Source organism: Danaus plexippus, chromosome 11 (genome assembly GCF_018135715.1).
Source record: "Danaus plexippus chromosome 11, MEX_DaPlex, whole genome shotgun sequence".
Lineage (NCBI taxonomy): Eukaryota > Metazoa > Arthropoda > Insecta > Lepidoptera > Nymphalidae > Danaus > Danaus plexippus.
In genome coordinates, this window is record NC_083544.1 from 2,226,247 (window position 1) to 2,244,054 (window position 17,808).

Here is a 17,808-nt window from a genome sequence, read left to right on the forward strand (position 1 = left end):
TAAAGAGGGAGGTCTTCTGCGAGGATAGTTTACATGTGCCGTGAGAATTCTAAATATGAAAAATGTCTTCTGACATCATGCCTACTGTGAAATTGTTGCACCTTTGTTAAAAACGTCAATAAATTGAATAGCTCCTAAGTTTTCCTTAAAAAATATCTTTTTTATTTCTCAGATGTTTAATCACGAGACAATGGACCTTCATCAGTTCCATAAAAACTATATAGTTTAAACATTTCTATACATAATGTCATTTTAATTTAGAACAAAAAATAATATCCGAGCTATAAGATCGGATTCCCAAGAAAAATATCAAAAGAAATGATTTCGATATCCTCTACATTCTTAACGAGAGACGTGATGTATCAGAGATAAACATATAAGGCTGGCGTCATTACCGCGGGATGAGTTTTATAAAAATGTTCAGTAAGCTTCCGCATTGAACGACTCGGCCGAGACGAGGAGAGCGCGACCCGACGACGGTCACTGCTTCTTAACTGCCCTCCATCTATGAAATATTTATGACAACTCCCATAATAACGCCAGCGACGATATCATTATACTTTGTGATGGGGGTGTCGGGTGGGGTGGAATATCTGAACGCTCCTTAACATTTCAAAGTTACAAACGCTATTTCAGGACTCACGCTCCACTGAACTTATAAACATCATCAGGTGGACGGGCATGTTTTTAATGCTTTACGATTACATTTTAAATGTTCTCCTCCGTGCTCCTGTCGTGTCTGCGCAGACGCGCTCCAAGGCACGTCCATATTAACTTGTTAATTAGATCCATAATACGACTTGCAGATGAGAAGCGGACTTGTGAAGTTGAATACATAAAAAGCCCTTTTTCAGCGTCCGCATGCATTGTGGCCAGGTCCGGCAGTCGCGGCCAGTTCGGAGGCGAGCCTATAGCGTTCCCACCAGCCACCAGAAGTTTGCCTGTTCATAAATAAACGCGAACGGTATTCAACAGCCCTTGGTGCTGTATGCATAACGAATTTGAAGGAGGCAAACTTGGAGGCTCTGCTGACTGGGATGGAGTATAAAATTCACTAACAACATGGTGGAGCTTTTCATTCGACGTTTCGCTGTCGTTGAAGACATAGCTCCGTTATGCTAATTAGTAATTAAGTGCCTCTAATTAATTGATTGTGCTATGGCCATAATGAGTTTACAACGGTTGTAGAGCATTCGGTAACTATCTCGGGAGTGCGGGACGGATGTGTTTAAGGCTAATTAGTTATTCGTTTGGTTAAACGGAAGTGAAAATGAGTTGAAAATTTAATGCAGTTGAGTTGTGTTCGGTGAAGTTAGATGTCTGTCGCAAGATGGAGTTGCTAGGCGGCCATCTTGGCTGCTGTCAAAACGTGTGAGTAGAAGATACCGCTAGGTGGCGTACGTGTCGCGGATAAACGACAATAACATGCGGGATTGGACTCACTTGTATTGTATATTTTTACATCCATTTCCATATATATCTCGACTCTTTTATAACTACTTTGTTTACTTTTAGGATTATTAAATGATGGCGCCTGTTTTATTGATATCGAAAAAGGATTTTTCTAATACCGATGTAGTTGCTTCTTATTTAAATTTTTGAACGTATGCCAATGTAAATTTTAAACCGCTGGAAGGGATTTTATAGATATTTTAAATACAAGTGTTTTCAACTTAGATAGATATAATTATTGATTAAATGTATATTGTTTTAGAAACAATATTCAATATACTGTTGTTTATTTGTCAAACATTATTTTCTTTCAGAAATACGAAATACATATTAATAAACAAAAATGGTCCAACAATTTGCGAATAACTATTTTATTATCTCTGTTATAAACGAAATAACATAAAATATTATTTATTATACTGTAGTATTGTATTCTATGTAAATGGAAAATGTTTATGAAAAAAAAAATCTCTACCAAATAAACATGGACCCGCGCCCGGGAGCTGTTCGCTGACATGTCATTTTCTGCATCGTCAACTTCGTCAGCGAATTTGTTTATGACAGATACGACCAGGTCGTCAACCTTAATGCGTACACCATAAGGGTCATTTTCGCATCAGCTTTCCAGTTTTCAATTCCTTATATATTTGAATGTTAAATCAGCTGTCTGCACCGGTGTACTCCAGGTTGTAGGTCGACAGCCACCTCGTTTGAATACCTTGGATTTAGAGTATTATGGAGGAGACGAGGTGTTGACATTCTGACATATGGAATAACGATAGTAGGAGATACACATACGTTTATATATAAGCATAGTCACACACCAATACACGTATTTGTGTGTAGATCTATATGCAGTTAAAGCAATAGGAAAAATAAATACAAATATTTACGTTATATGTTTAGATTACGACTTGTTACTAATTAATAATATTTATGCAACTTAAAATTTATTATTAATTCATAAGGTGTCATTAGCGACCATTATTACAAGATATATATATATATATATATTTGGTAATTAACTGTGTATATATATATAAATGTATATTACAAGCTACTATCATCAAAGATAAACATATTGCCTAATGTAAATCACGCATAGCTCAAGCTCGTGTCTTCACTTCAACTACGAAGCGTTTCCCGTCTCCCACTCAATAACCTACGTTAATAAATTCATACTAATTTATGAATGAAAAACTTTTGACGCTCCGTATGTAGTATCACGATGCAGACTTGTGGTAAACGACTGTTATGACCTTTTCATACGTAAACTTAATCAATAGAAATTTATATATCTCTTATATATATAAAGTTGTGAACAAAGATTTATGAATGCCCAAAATACTCACAAATTTTCCTTTGTTTCTAGAAATTATTTGTTTTAACAAATGTTTTCTTAACAATCCATATCACTGCTATGTATCCCATGGGAAACAAGCCAATAATCAACCTTAGTGATTATAAGACAAGAAATATCTTACAAAAAAACCGTAACAATACTCGATAAATCACTTACCTAGTTTATAAGATTTACAACACTAGAAGTTGTTATAGACGTGTTTATGTAGAGAGTTAAAAGTACTGATAACTTTATATTGATGTTTTACACATTTTAAATGAATTAATATAATAAATAATAAAAAAGTTTAATTCAATCGAAATTTTTTTTTGAAAAACTTATCTGTCAAATATATTTGATTTTAGAATCTGACAAATACCTTCTAACTTATTGAATATATCCAAAGGCTGTTATCGTCTCTTCGTGGATGAGATGTTTTCGCAAATATAAATATGATATATAACTGTGTTGCCATTTAATTCTGTACGAGTTACATTTAAATCAATTATGTTTACGAAATATAGGCAGGTATACTTAGTAATTGTTCATATATAATAAACAAATGATGATAGAATGATAGCACATTAAAACACTTTATTACTTGCAATTACTCGTTTGTTATTAATAAACTAACCTAAAATATAGTATTTTAAACCACAAAACTACATCAAACATTTATTTTTTGTTTTATTTTTAAACGCAGATAATATATAGATTAAGGTTTATCCTATACAGCCACGCACAATCTTCGTAGGGCATTGATCTATAGATGAAATGATCAGTTACGTATTGTTTGTGTTATTTGGTTGCAACCCTTCAACTGTTGGTTTCGATGCGATCTCAGGTCGGCTGGTCACGGAGTATTGATGATAATGGGCGGTTACAGGCGCCTGCAGCGATAATACTGTAACAGATCCCACGGATATTCAAATACAGGACTAATCACACTTTCAACGTCAAAATAGACAGTAACACGTTACAAAGCCGACGGGATATCAAAAAATTTTCGATGGGAATTAAGAAACTGGTATTCATTTGCCTTGTTGCTTTAAAAAAAAACTATAAAAAAAGTATGACGGATTTAATACAAAAATTAAAATGAAAACAAATCATTTCAAAAATATAATTTCGAAACTTCTTATAATAATTTTTATAGCAATATTAATAATTTATTACAAATATAAGTAAGACTTATAGTATTAGGATTGCTAAGTAATAAAATGTTAAATCACCCTGTAGATGAACGCAGGTAAACCACGTAGCCACTGTTTGCTCAACAGTTCCTATCATCACGACGGTACAATTGTTTAGAGCACGGTAGCTCTCATTACATTTACTTTTGTATTTTTTTCTTTAAAACATTACTTTCAAAGTGCGAGTTTCAAAACCTTTTTATAGAATTTTCTTTCTATTATGTGTCGTTTTGCATACGAATATAATACTATTTAAGACATACTGTATGTAGATTTTTTCTTAACAAATTTATAAGTAAAACTGTATCCGAATTACAACTATAAGAAACTAATAATAAACATAAAATTAAATAATATTTCTTTCTTATATTTATATACTAATGTTAACGCAACTCGGAAAATCACCGTCCATTATAAAAGCAGAGAAACAATTTGTAGCCAAAATGCAAAACAAAGAGAAGCAAACGAGATAAAGGAAGCAATGATATAAATCTACTCGCGACATAACATTTTATACTTTTTAAACAGCTAACCGCATTTTTATTCAAAGTAACCACTTAGTAAATAAAATATGTCCGTATCTAAAACAATACACATCCTGTGGGTGGGATCCTTTCCGTTTGCCTTTTTTTTCGTATTCCTTTTTACAAACTCGTGAAACATCCGCGTCAGATGTGAAGACCAGCATACGATTAACACTGTCGGATCAAATAAATATACATCAATACTATTATATACATACAAGGACCGATATTATTTGATTTCCTTATTACATAATATAATCATATACATACTGAAGAGGTTTTGATATTATTTACAAACGTACATACATTTTTTGTATCGTGGAATATGTTGCCAATGTCAACGTTTTTATTTGTTAGACGAGTTATAATATTGAGTGCTGTGTGGAAGAAACACGAGGGAGTTTGTCGTGTGGAATAAACGCGTTTATTTAATTAAACAAACATACATATTTACACGTATAAAGCGCGGATAATTATATCAATACTTCATATTGATATGCATTACATATAATTACAGGTGATAAACACAAAATTTCCATTTTAGAAATGGCATATCAAAAGTTTTCTATGATTGTAAAGGATTTTTCACTGGAAACATTTGTATAAATACATATTATGCACATAATAAAGAAATAAATATTAATTAAAACCTCTTTTACTATAAACTTATATATTATAGTCTGTGAGACTATTTGTCATTTATGTGTAATAAATAATTTATTTAATGTATATAATTAAAGCGGCCGGGAGTGTATCGGACGGTACGTGAAAGTGCTTAGTTGTTCAGACATTAGCATATGTTTGGCCTTCGTTTTATAAACTTAACTAGGAAGCAGGTTAACTTTAGATTTTAAATTAGGATAGGACTTACTGGACGCTGGATTTAAATAAGAATCTCTGTAAAGTATTTAAAGTTGCTGATAAATGTTATACATAGAACTAATATTCACTAATCAATGTAATTACTTTAACAAACATAACTTAAACTACACCTAACTGAACAGCTGTAAAAGGACATAGTTAGGACACTTGTATCAAAGAACAGAAGAAGTAATTATCATCTATAAAGTTTTTAAAAATATTATATTTTCTTCGAATTGAATGTTGAGATTTAACTGTATTATTTATCCCTTCGGCTCATCTTTATAAAATTGACGTGAGACCAATTCATTAATATCGGCAAACCCCGTCGGATATTTAGCAAAAAGTTGAGGTTGGTTAATAACTGACTAAATTAATGACTATAGTAGGAAGCTGAAAAGGTCTAAAACTACGGCTCTTTTATTAGCTTCTTTTTTATTCAACTTCTATTCTAGTTATTATTTCCACACTATAGGAGTAGGAATTTTGGTTTTCCGCCATTTTGGACCAAGAATGACGTCACACACCTAACCACGCGTTGTACTCAAATGACGCTTATATGTAAAACTATTAATTGCACGTCTTCTACAAAATTTTATTGCAAAAACATAGTTTCATACATTTCAAATTTCATAAAAGCTTAAACATGGTTTATCTTTTTTAATCACATTTTTAATATAAATTTTTCGTACTTTTGTAAATAATCCCAGAGGATATTTGTGCGTCGGCGTCTAAACCAGACATACTCGTATTTCTGTAGTCGCGAATTTTATAGCGCGTTGTGCTAATAAACGTTAAAACGTTTCTTTGGGAAACCGACACCCGCAAAGACATGCCATCAAAGTCAATAAGTATTACGAACTCAGTAAGACTAGGTTTGTCGTAAATTTGTATGCGGTAGAAGTTGGAGCGAGAGGTATAACAGATAATTCTCACTATCTACTCAAAGACTTGGGCCTGTCCAAAACTAACTCCAATTCATTCTTAAAACATACTTCCAAAACAGCCCTAGTAGGTCCGTTTCAAATTTGGATAGGTAGAGAGAGGAACCTGGACGGTGGAGGTGTGCGTTTAACGCGCATTAGATAGGGGCTCCTTAAACCTACACCTGGGTCGCCAGTCCGAGGCACTGTTGAAGTTCCTCTCCCTGCAAGGCAATGGACCCGGCACCAGCAATAATTAAGTATAAAATGAATTTTAATCTTCTATTGATATTCTATTCTATTCTTTGAGTTATTAGCGTCTCCGTATGAAATTCGCTAAGGGGTTCGTGAAGAACAAGTTCGCGACTTGATGCAAAGAACTGTGTTACTGCTGAGAATCTTCTATTTTAGTCTTCAATAGACAATATACCGATTAAAATATTGCTAACTAACTAACTCAAATATCAAAGAATATCTAAATCAGAACATAATATAGGTTTGTATGTTTGTAGAATAAAAAAAATTGTCTCATTACCAAAAAATAAATTTAATAACAACAAATACGCTATCATAATTAATTATTATATTACATTATCGTTCAAAAATGTTCATTAATGGATAAAAAAATTACTGTCACACGTTTCGTTAATCGTTTAGAAATCAATGAAAAGTTTGTTTTTTTTTTTTAAATATTTATATTTATATTTAAACATGATAGGCATTGGAATTTAAAATTTAACGTTTAAATGATATTTTAGTCCCCATAATATAATATTATTTTAGATTTTCTTCTCATAAAAGTTTACAATATTTTAAAATTATAACTTAAAATATACATGTTATATGGATTTTTTTTTTTATTGTTGCAAATTTTTTTACTGTTGAGAATAAAATTCATATGTATATAACCACACGAATATATTTTTTTCTTACACATTAGTTTTTGAATAAATATAAAAATATGTAATCGTAGCGTTAAATTATGATAACATATTTGCTTCCATTGATTAAGCTCTTTAGTTTATTTGTACGAAACAAAACACGCTAAATTCTTCACAAGCTCACTGCCGACGGATATTTGCCTACCGGTTCATAGTTTATTTAACAAGGAAATAATCAGAAATATTGTTTAATACACCAAAATAATCAAATCCAATTAATATTAAGTTAAGTTATTAATTAATTTCGTTTTAAACTAACATAATATCATTCCTCGTTATGGCTTAGTGGTAGTTACCTAATGATTATCCTATCTCTCGTTTGACCTAATGAGATCTAAGATTTTCGCGAGTTTTATTCATTTAAATGAAACTAATATTTTTCTGATAAACTACGCGGATTTTTATTATTTAAAAAAAACTACATAATAACGACGTTTCGGTTACTTTTCAGAAACCGTGATCACGGGCAGACGAGTTTGACCTTTTAAACATAATTGGTATAATATTTGACAATATATTATATAAATAATGTATCAAATCTACTTAAAAATGACTTGTTACTCGATTGTGACTTATAAAATAATTTAAAAAAACAAGACGTCAGCCGGTATACGTACTTATTATTTAAACATAAATTTAGAGGCCGGACAGTGATATGTATATTGATTAATCATTAAATTAATCTTGATATTATAATTATTTTATTTCCACGCAATAATAATTTTTAATATTAAAAAATATTGAGCTAATGTTTAAATTTAAATTAGAGAATTTCTTAGAAATGAACAGTCAAACGCGATGGCTTACTTGGGAAAACAGCTCAAATGCGATATTCTGGAGGTTACTGGTTCGAAGTCTGCCCGTATCTCTGGATCTGTTTTACATTTTCTTATAAATTTTAATTTCACTCACCTTATAATCTTGAATTATTTCCTAATAATCCTTCCGCAATACATCCATCCTTAAGACTACAGCGTCTTATATAGTACTTTTAGATGATTCCCGTTTTACTTTTCATTACAATTTTTAATGTATTAATTTGCTAACAGATCTTTTTGATTTTGTTGAAATAAAAAGTTATTTCATAAGTATATGTTTATAATATTAAATATTACATAAATATTTTCATTTTAGTATTTTTCATTTGTTTCAATTATTATGTATCTCGCGTGTGTTGAATTTGTTGAAATAAGTTTAAAGTCTGCGTTAACATCCTTTTGCTTCATGTAAGTCAACTTTATTTAGTTAGGTACGTTATAGCTAAGAAGTGTATTTGATACGTCAGTAGATTAGTAGCTATTAAGTTGGTCGTAACTCTTCTAACGATTTAACTGTATTGTGCACTTTTAATAGTAGCCCCTTTAATCATATGGTAAACTATTTAATATTGATTTTTTTGTTGTTAATCTCCGCTTTTTTTGTCAATCTCCGCTAAAACATGTCTAAACAAGATAAACTTTGTACGCATCACCAATTTACGGTTATTTCGTTCAGAAACACACATACATATGTATATAACACAGCATTTTATCATTGTATCTGTAATTTGTCGGATTACAAGGTACTTTATTGTAGAAAGCTCTAGACTACAGGTCTTAGGCAGTCTATAGTCCGCCAGAACCGATAGTCCTACGATGTCCTGCAAAATATTTGTCGGATTCCGTTGTACGAGCACTGTGGTTTATCTAACACAGTTGCTTTATCAGTTGCTTGTTGCTGACTTCAAATAAATCATGAAATCAAAGAACCTATAACTGTGTTGTAAGTGAATTTTTGTTCAACTTTAGAATTGACTGTATTTAATTTTAACGATTCTAAGTTAACTAAAAGACGAAGGCTACTGGAGATATACAACGGTAAACGATAACGTTTAGAAATAAATCTCATCTAAACTGGAAAATTACTGAATAGAATGAATGGAATTAATTGAATCGATTTACATGGGAAGGAAATAGTCTGGAATCCAGAAAACATGAACTTAGCGGTTAAAGCCGCGGAGAAAATATTGTGCTTTTTACGCTCTTTGATATAGATAAAAAAAATTAAAGGTTTTATTGATCTGACTGTGATGCAGTCATCAGATACTGATTTCCTCATCATGAGACCACCCTTGCAAAAAAAGACAGAATTATACGCGAATGTAAAAGATCGGTCGATTTGGGTAATACTATTTTAAAATCGGCTTACAAATAAACCATTATTTATATAGACATTAAGAAATATTTATACATTAACAATTTTAATAACTAAAATACACACTAAAATCTAGTGAGTGCAGTTTAACATCTAAAACATAATTGAAGATACCAAATAGATATCAAATTTTCGTCATATTGAAGAAATATGTAAAATGTTGTAATATAATGCATTTGATTCATAAATAACATCACTTTTTGAAATATTAACGTGAATTGAAACGTTTTAAATATATTTTTAATGTTTATAATTAGTAGTAAAATGTTAAGAGAATCATCATCAGCCTATCGGAGCCCACTGCTGGGCAAAGGCCTCTTCTCACATGGAGAAGGTTAGAGCATTAATCACCACGCTTGCTCAAGACGGGTTGGCGATTTCAGTCTTATCATTTGAAATTATAAGATCAGGTTTCCTCACGATGTTTTCCTTCACCGTCCATCAGTGGTGTCTAAATACTCTTAGAAAGTATATATGATTCGGAAAAGATCACATTGGTACTCGCAAGGTTTCGAACCCGCGCCCTCACTTATGAGAGGTGGGCCCTTAACCTCCAGGCCACCAAGACATTAAGTTAAGAGAATAGTTGGTTTGAAATATTAACTTTATCGTAATGCATTAATGAAATAGTCACAGATAAGTTTCTAAATCTTTAACTAGGTGCTATTGAACGTAAAAATGTTATAAAAGACGATGTCATCTTAATGTTTGAAGAAAAAAAATATTTTATTCACATAGAAATGACTACGTTTATCGTTTTTTATTTAATTTAATTGAAAATTTATCTGAAATGTCTAGTATTATTCTAAACTAATTGAATTAAATACGTAGTTCTTTAATATATACCGCCATCTTGGATGAATTCTTTCAAAACACGTCCAAAACTAATATGCTAATTTAAAAAAAAAATTAAATTCAACAATTCGTCTTTTGACTTTGAATGAATATTAATGGAAATAATAATTCAAAAATAATATAAACACTGTAAAGTCAATGTTAGATATATATTTATTTAATTGTTTAAGAAAAATTTCGTTACCAAAAGTGATACATTAATATTAAAGCAATATTTTAACGAATACAACTTAGAAAATTGGTACACGCCCAACGCCTCCGCCCGCCCCGGGGAGATCTCGGTACGTAACCCGGGTGTTTCAGCACCAGGATTATTAACTTCCCTAAGATGGCTGCCTGGACAATCTTTGTGGGAAAAACCATAAATTTCAAGAAGCTTTACCATAGCTATACAGAACTAATGCTCCTTTATTATAGCCACTCAAATTCTTCTCATCTTAGTATATCCGAAGCTATTTAAGTGTCACAGAAAAAAAATATACGTAATTTACTTAATAAGTGTATAATATTTTTTATTATATTATCTATAATATTATGTAAATCATGATATTATTGTATTTTTATTTATTGTATGGTTGCATTAACAATTATCGTATCTATGAGCTATAATACTTTTATAGAGAATATAATCACGAACTGTAATCCCCTTCTACTTTTAAAATTTATACATTAACTAGGTTCCAGCCCCGGCTTCGCGTGAGCTCTTTACAGAAAATATAAACAGCCTATTTAATTTTGAGAATCATTAAACTTATATTATGATAGCTTTCAAATGGTACGCCCAATTTAAATAATTTAAAAACTTATTTACAGACACAGATGAAGGCTTGAAAACGGAGTTTATTTATTTTGATAATACTCAATACCGTATTTACGTAAATAGCTTTCAAACAAAAGTTTTAGGAATGCCGATTTTTCAAAGTAGTAAAATGGATATATGTTCTTATGAGATAGGCCAGCGCGAATTTTTCTTTAGACCTATATAATATACACAATTCCGCCATATATTATTTTGTTAAATCTCAAAGGCTTCAGGAACCGTTTTCGTTAAAAGCTCTCAGTCGGCTCATTTTTTCCCGACAACTTCAACAGATATCGTTAATATACACAAAAATATGTACAAAAACTTAATACATTATATACTAAAACCTTCCTCGAGAATCACGCTATACGCTATACGGTGGTAAGACTAACCTTTTAATAATCGATGCAGTAGTTTTTCCGTTTACCGCGAACAGACAGACAGACAGACAGACAGACGCGGCGAGAGACTTTGTTTTATAATATGTATTGATTGATGATATATGACATTTTAAGTTTTTCTTGTGTTTTTTCTAGTAACTTCCTCAAGAATATAATACTTAACATTTCTCAATGATCATTAAAGAAGATATACTTTGTTTTTGCAACATCACAATGATTAACAAATTATAATTATTTAAAAGCCCAATAGTATATTTTTTTCTATATTAAACATTTTATTCTGTAAACGACCGGAATGTTTTATTATGAAAAATTATACAAACGTCAGTTACTAATGAAATAAATAATTGTTTAAAAAAACTAAAAAACACGCTTTTTATAGAAAACCTAACTAAAAAATAGAAAATAAATTTTAATAAATTTAAATTAAGAAAATAATAGTGGGGTGCATGGTGTCAATAGTTATAAATATTTTATTGACAGATATCAGTAGAGTGATTATCATTTCGATAATATCTTAAAAAGCACCCCACGCTTTTTTAAATAAAATACATTTTTTTTATTTACACTATTATTAATTTATATTTATTAAAATTTATTTTCCATCTTTTAGTTCAGTTTTCTATAAAAAGCGTGTTTTTTGTTTTTTTAAACTATTATTTATTTTCTACTTTTTAGTTTGGTTTATTAAAAATAGCTTGTTTTTTTAATTTTAATTAAGTTTCTCACCTTATCGACTATAGATGAAAATTATATAAATTAACAAAAATCATATTTTGCAAATTGAAAAATGGAATAATTTTATCAAATTAGTGTATTGTCATCGGTCCTCGATAAATCTACAAGGTTTGAACGAAATCTGGCCGTTTGAAGTGGGTCAAAATCGCGCCCAAAGAAGTCGGTTACAAACAAACATACAGGTGAAGCTAATAAATACAGCATGGCGTCTCCGTCGCTTGACATTTATATAGAAATTTACTTATATTTTTTATTGCTTAATCGTCTAACGTCTTAATTGTACTGCAAACACCGAAATAATGAAAAATTGACAATGGCAGAACGTCTTTGCACGGCTGAAGCCCATATCTAAAACTACCAACCAACTATATTTTTTATGATTAAAGTAACCAAATTAGTTTCTAAAGAAAAATTAATCATAATAAACAACTGTCTGTGTATTTTTAAATAAATCCAAGAACATAATCATTCTAAACACCTTGAAGTAACTACCCTCAGAAAAAAAATAAAACTAAGTATCAATAAAACATTACGAAAATATGGTATAAGTATACAAATATATATAATATATAGAACAAAACTTTATATCCTTATTTATATATAATTTTAAATATATATCTAAACTAATTTCATGTTGAAACACAGTAATGCATTACATTAGAAATAGTAAGAAATATCTAAACGCGAATCGAACTAAGATTTTTTCTTTTAAAATAGGTTTTAATAATTTTTGTATTCAAATTGTAAATCTTTATCTATAATATTGAGTTACAAATGTAGCAAACAAGTTTACAGTATTGTAAGTATATAAGTTGTTAATTTCATTGCATTTCAATTAAATCACAATTAACCGAGGGTAGTACGGGAAATGTTAGTGATTTACAAAAACATTTGATTCAAAAGAAAAATGTCGTATGTAACATTGTTTTGACCCATCGAGGATTTGTTTGTTACGAATTTCACATTGCAATAGCAAATTATCCATAAATCCAGTGTTATTTTATGCGTTTAATATTATTTATTGAACATGGAATTATTTCATATATTAGTGCAGGCATTCCGATCATAGACATAATGGGAATTTATTATGTTCCAAAAATATATATATGCTAAAAATAAACAAAATATTATACGACTGGTATTCAATTGAAGTTGAGCCAGCGGAAGTTATATTATTGTAATCTAAATACTTAAAAAATATATACGCATTAAAAGTACACATATAGCTATTTGCGAACAGAGTCTTCTATCTTCACAATATAAAAGACTGTATGTTGGTCGCACATCGTACTCGGGTAATAGCGCGGAACGTGAGTAGAATACAATTATATCGCCATTTATATGGCCGCCAACCATTTTGTTCAGCGGCCATTTTGTATTTAGCCATGTGCTTTTTTTATTAATCAACTGTAAACAGGCTACTTATTGTTCATAATTAATTCGTTTTATTTTCAGTGAGCCAGGGTGCCCGCGTAACACGGTCTGCTGGAGGCCAAAAATGGGTAAGCTACGTCTCATTTAATTACAAAACAAAGCACTTATGTAATTAATGCTATATAAGTGCCTAGTTGTATAGCATACAATTTGTATAATTGGCTTTTTGTGGTATTGATTATACAACATATTTCTTAGCGTTTAATACTGACTTTATTTTATGTACATTGTTAGTTGCACGCGGGTTTATTCAATATAATATCTTTCTAGTAGCCTTCAGCAGGCCATGCCCGCGTCATCGCCCGCCGGCGTTGAACGACGTCGCCCGGGCGAGGCCTGGCACGCGGAGCTGTCACCACTCCCCAGGGAGCAGCGCACAGATGACCGCTTAGGTTTAAGACTTAGGTATGTAGGCAGTAAAGATAGGAACTGGATTATGGATGCAACTGAATAGATACGCCTTAAATTGTAGGAGAACATGTAAAAAAAACGAAACAAGAATCTATATAGCTGTATAGGTGTTAAAAACTGTCTAGAATTGTTAACGAATTATGACTGAAAATTATTTTCTGAATCTTCATTAGAACCTTAGTTTGAATATAGATCTTTTAATTGCATCTGGGTACCAACCTCGTAAATTTAACCTCAAAACGATTCTTTGTTACAGGTTTAAGTGAAATTGGACTATATGGCTTATATTATGACAAGACTAGCGATTAACATTTTGAAGCCAAGGTCATTATAATCTATCATGTGGCTAAGCATGCCCTTATAGTCCTGGGGTGAGACACGTCGGGCTGGAACCCACGTGGGACCCCAACAACGCCATCTAGCCACCAGCCTTTCAAATGTGAACTCGTTTGCTGATGTTTGTTGAACCAGATGAAGACTTTAACTAATTCTTTTCCGTTACTTAGATTTAAGTTTATATTTCCTTCATCCAGTTCTTAGTTTAGTGCTTTGCGATAATAAATTTAAGATGGTTATTAGGTTAGCGAAATAAGTTTTTTGGTTTTTGTATAATTCATTACTAACAGTCAGTTGTGTCCAGGTAACGAGCGAAATAGATTTAAGTGTTTATTATATTGTCGTTACTTTCTAGTTTTAAGGACTTGCATTTAGTTTTAAGTCGATCATTTGTTTGTTTTTTTTTGCTTTATTTTTCATATGTTTTATTAAATAGTTTTCTTTCTTTAATATTTCTTTTATTTATACACTGTTGTAGTGTGATTTTTTGAAGAATTTCCTATAATAATATCGCCGTTAAGCGCTGTGTCGCCGCTCTTTGATCCCACCATATTGTCTACGCTGTGACTTGACCACACTAGTCGACTTTGTAACACACATTGAATCCTATTTTAGACCTTCTTTAAGACTTTTTTTTGCGTCGAAATCCCCAAAAACATGCTTATTTTGTAAGTTATTTTTAATTTCCCAGAAAAAAACTTCCGTTTTCTAAAAGATGCATTCTTAACGGATTGTTATCAACTAAAAAGGTCTTTTCATAGTTTCTTTAAAATTATAGCATAACATGAAAATATGTGCTTATATGAGGTCAAATATTTAAAAATATGACTTATAATATGCTTGAAATATAGGTTTATTGTACATATTTTTTTTATTCTTTAGCTATAACTATTTTGAGTAATACAGTAAAAAAAATGTCACGGGTTATATGAATTATATATTATGTTAAGAGAATCGTGTAATGTGTAACGTTCTAGTAAGTTCTAAACACCCCTGTCCCTAGCAGATATTTAAATGAGGATCATCTGTTACTTTGTTCTTTTTGCGCGTCACCCAACACCCAGCGCCATCTTGTCAACGTCCCTTCCAATATTGCGTCATAAAACACTCCATTTAAAGTTACTTCCGCAAAATTTAAACACTACAAATATTGACAAATAAAAATATTTACATTAAGAATTTTATTAGTTTTTATTTCCTTAATTAATGATTTAATGCTACAAAATTATAAACGTGTTTAATATTAATCATATTGACATCAAATGATTGTGTTTGTCTTCTTAATAAACGTAATAATATATATTTCTTTAATAATTTATTTTAAATAAATATCAAATGATTATAATAGAACATTATCATACAGACAAGTTTTGACAGGTACAAATGGCGGAGTACGATGGTTCATAAATTGAAATGAGATGCTGAATTAAAAAATAAATCAAAAGAGGATTTTCCTGACGCGTCGTCGCGGTGAAATTGGAAAAAGTAACGTTCTTATACACCGTTCGCATTGTTACGTTGAAATATTCTTTATTTATTATTAATAAAAATATAGAAACAAGTTTTCTTATTCATACAATTACGTTGATGAAAAAATTTATAAAAAAAACAGTGTGTCTAATTTGAAAATACCAACACATGAAGTTACATATAATAAATTACGTATAACATTTAAAAATTATATTGATTTTTAAATCAATGCAACAAATAATTATAATAATATGTATTAATAATATTTTTTTTTTCCTGAATAATGTCTATGGAATGGTGTAATGGAAATAGTCTTTCGACAAAATAATAAGTGTTCGTATTAAGTGGCAGCCGACGTACATACTGCAATACAAACCTCATTTAAATATACAGCCAAATTGAATGAATTACGTGTGTCGGGCTGTATGTGTTATGATTAAATAAAACATTGTTCGAATTTCAAATCAATAGGGAGCAATTTGTATTTTATTTTTTATTTTATTTTTTTAAGCCAGTATCGGAAACGAATTGAGATAGGTATTATTACAATACTAAAAAATAATTTAAAACATTTTTTATATAGCTCTTTTCTTACTCTTAGTACTTAATTTAGGAATGTTTTATTCTTAAAATGTTGATGTACTTAATATTGTTGTCTATTTTTCAGACAAATAAATCTACTTCTTTTTATGAATTAAAATGTTTTACAATTATTTTATACAAATATTTGGTTTTTAAACTATAACATATAAGACACAACGAAACTAATTTTTAATAAGTTTAAACCTCCCATTGTTTATTGCAACATAATTTGTGTAAAAAAATATATGTAAAAAATAGATGTTTAAATGTATTTAAGAATGAACTTAAATAAAAAAGAAAAGTTATTTTAAAATAATATATTTAACAAAATATAAAAAAGATTCAGTAATTTAAAATCACCTTTAAGGCTTCATTACCAAAACTTTGATGTATAAATTTAGAGCGTATTGAAGAGTATTGGTTTTTCATTTAAATGAAAGCAAAATTTTCGGGTATACTATACTTAAAATTGATTTTTTAATTAACTGTGGTTTCTCTATTTATTGTTTAAAAAATATAAATATATATATTTTTGAATGTTTAATTATCTATTTAAAGGTACTACGTACCGTAGAATAAAGATGATTTCTCTAGAAATGAGTTACCGAGTTATTCTAAGTAGTTTTTGTTTTTTTTTTTAGAAAATTCCTTATAACACAAAAAAAAATAGTTTTGACGTTTGCTTCGTATCTTTATCCATTTTATATGAATACAACAAAAAGAAATTAAGAATAAAATTTTAAATAGAACCTTTTTATTAAAACAGAAATATATATTAAAGAATGTTATAAGAAGTAAGTTTAGTGGTTGGCACGAGACCGGCTTCAATAAAGGAAAAACAAATGCACACAATATATACGTAGAAACGTTATTCCAAGCTACAAAAACCTTTAGATCCTCTCGACATGGTCTCCAAGCCACGCCCTACTAACGACACGCCCAACACAGACCACGCCCAACGGAAACGTTGACAGATTCACCGATGAAGGCTATTTAAAGTTTCCATTCCCCAACTTATAACTCAGCTGTAAAAGAAGGCTATGTATTGAGGTTCAACATTTTTAGCACAACGATTTTTTTTACTCCCTTAAATATATATATATAATATAAATATATACATATACTTTATAATATAATTCGTAAACCCTACTGTTTAAATGACTCAATACACAATACCTTTCCACCTGATACAATATTATTTTTATGAAATATATAACAATTTAGAACGGAAAGCAATAATTCTGACAAATTGATCCCAAAGCGGTCCCTGGATAGAAGTATCGAGCTGTAGAGGATGAGGTCCTCACATCAAAGGAGATATCAAAAAATAACAACCTGCCTCAAAGAACT

General features: G+C 30.3%; 1 long non-coding RNA gene across 1 annotated transcript; it reads left to right on the forward strand.

Annotated features, from left to right (window-relative positions):
• The first annotated feature begins 13,487 nt into the window (after window positions 1–13,487).
• Window positions 13,488–14,856, forward strand: LOC116766053 (uncharacterized). The gene is made up of 4 exons (XR_004353218.2): window positions 13,488–13,535; window positions 13,681–13,727; window positions 13,930–14,064; window positions 14,327–14,856. It is a non-coding gene; the product is annotated as an uncharacterized LOC116766053 (long non-coding RNA).
• The last annotated feature ends 2,952 nt before the right edge of the window (window positions 14,857–17,808 follow it).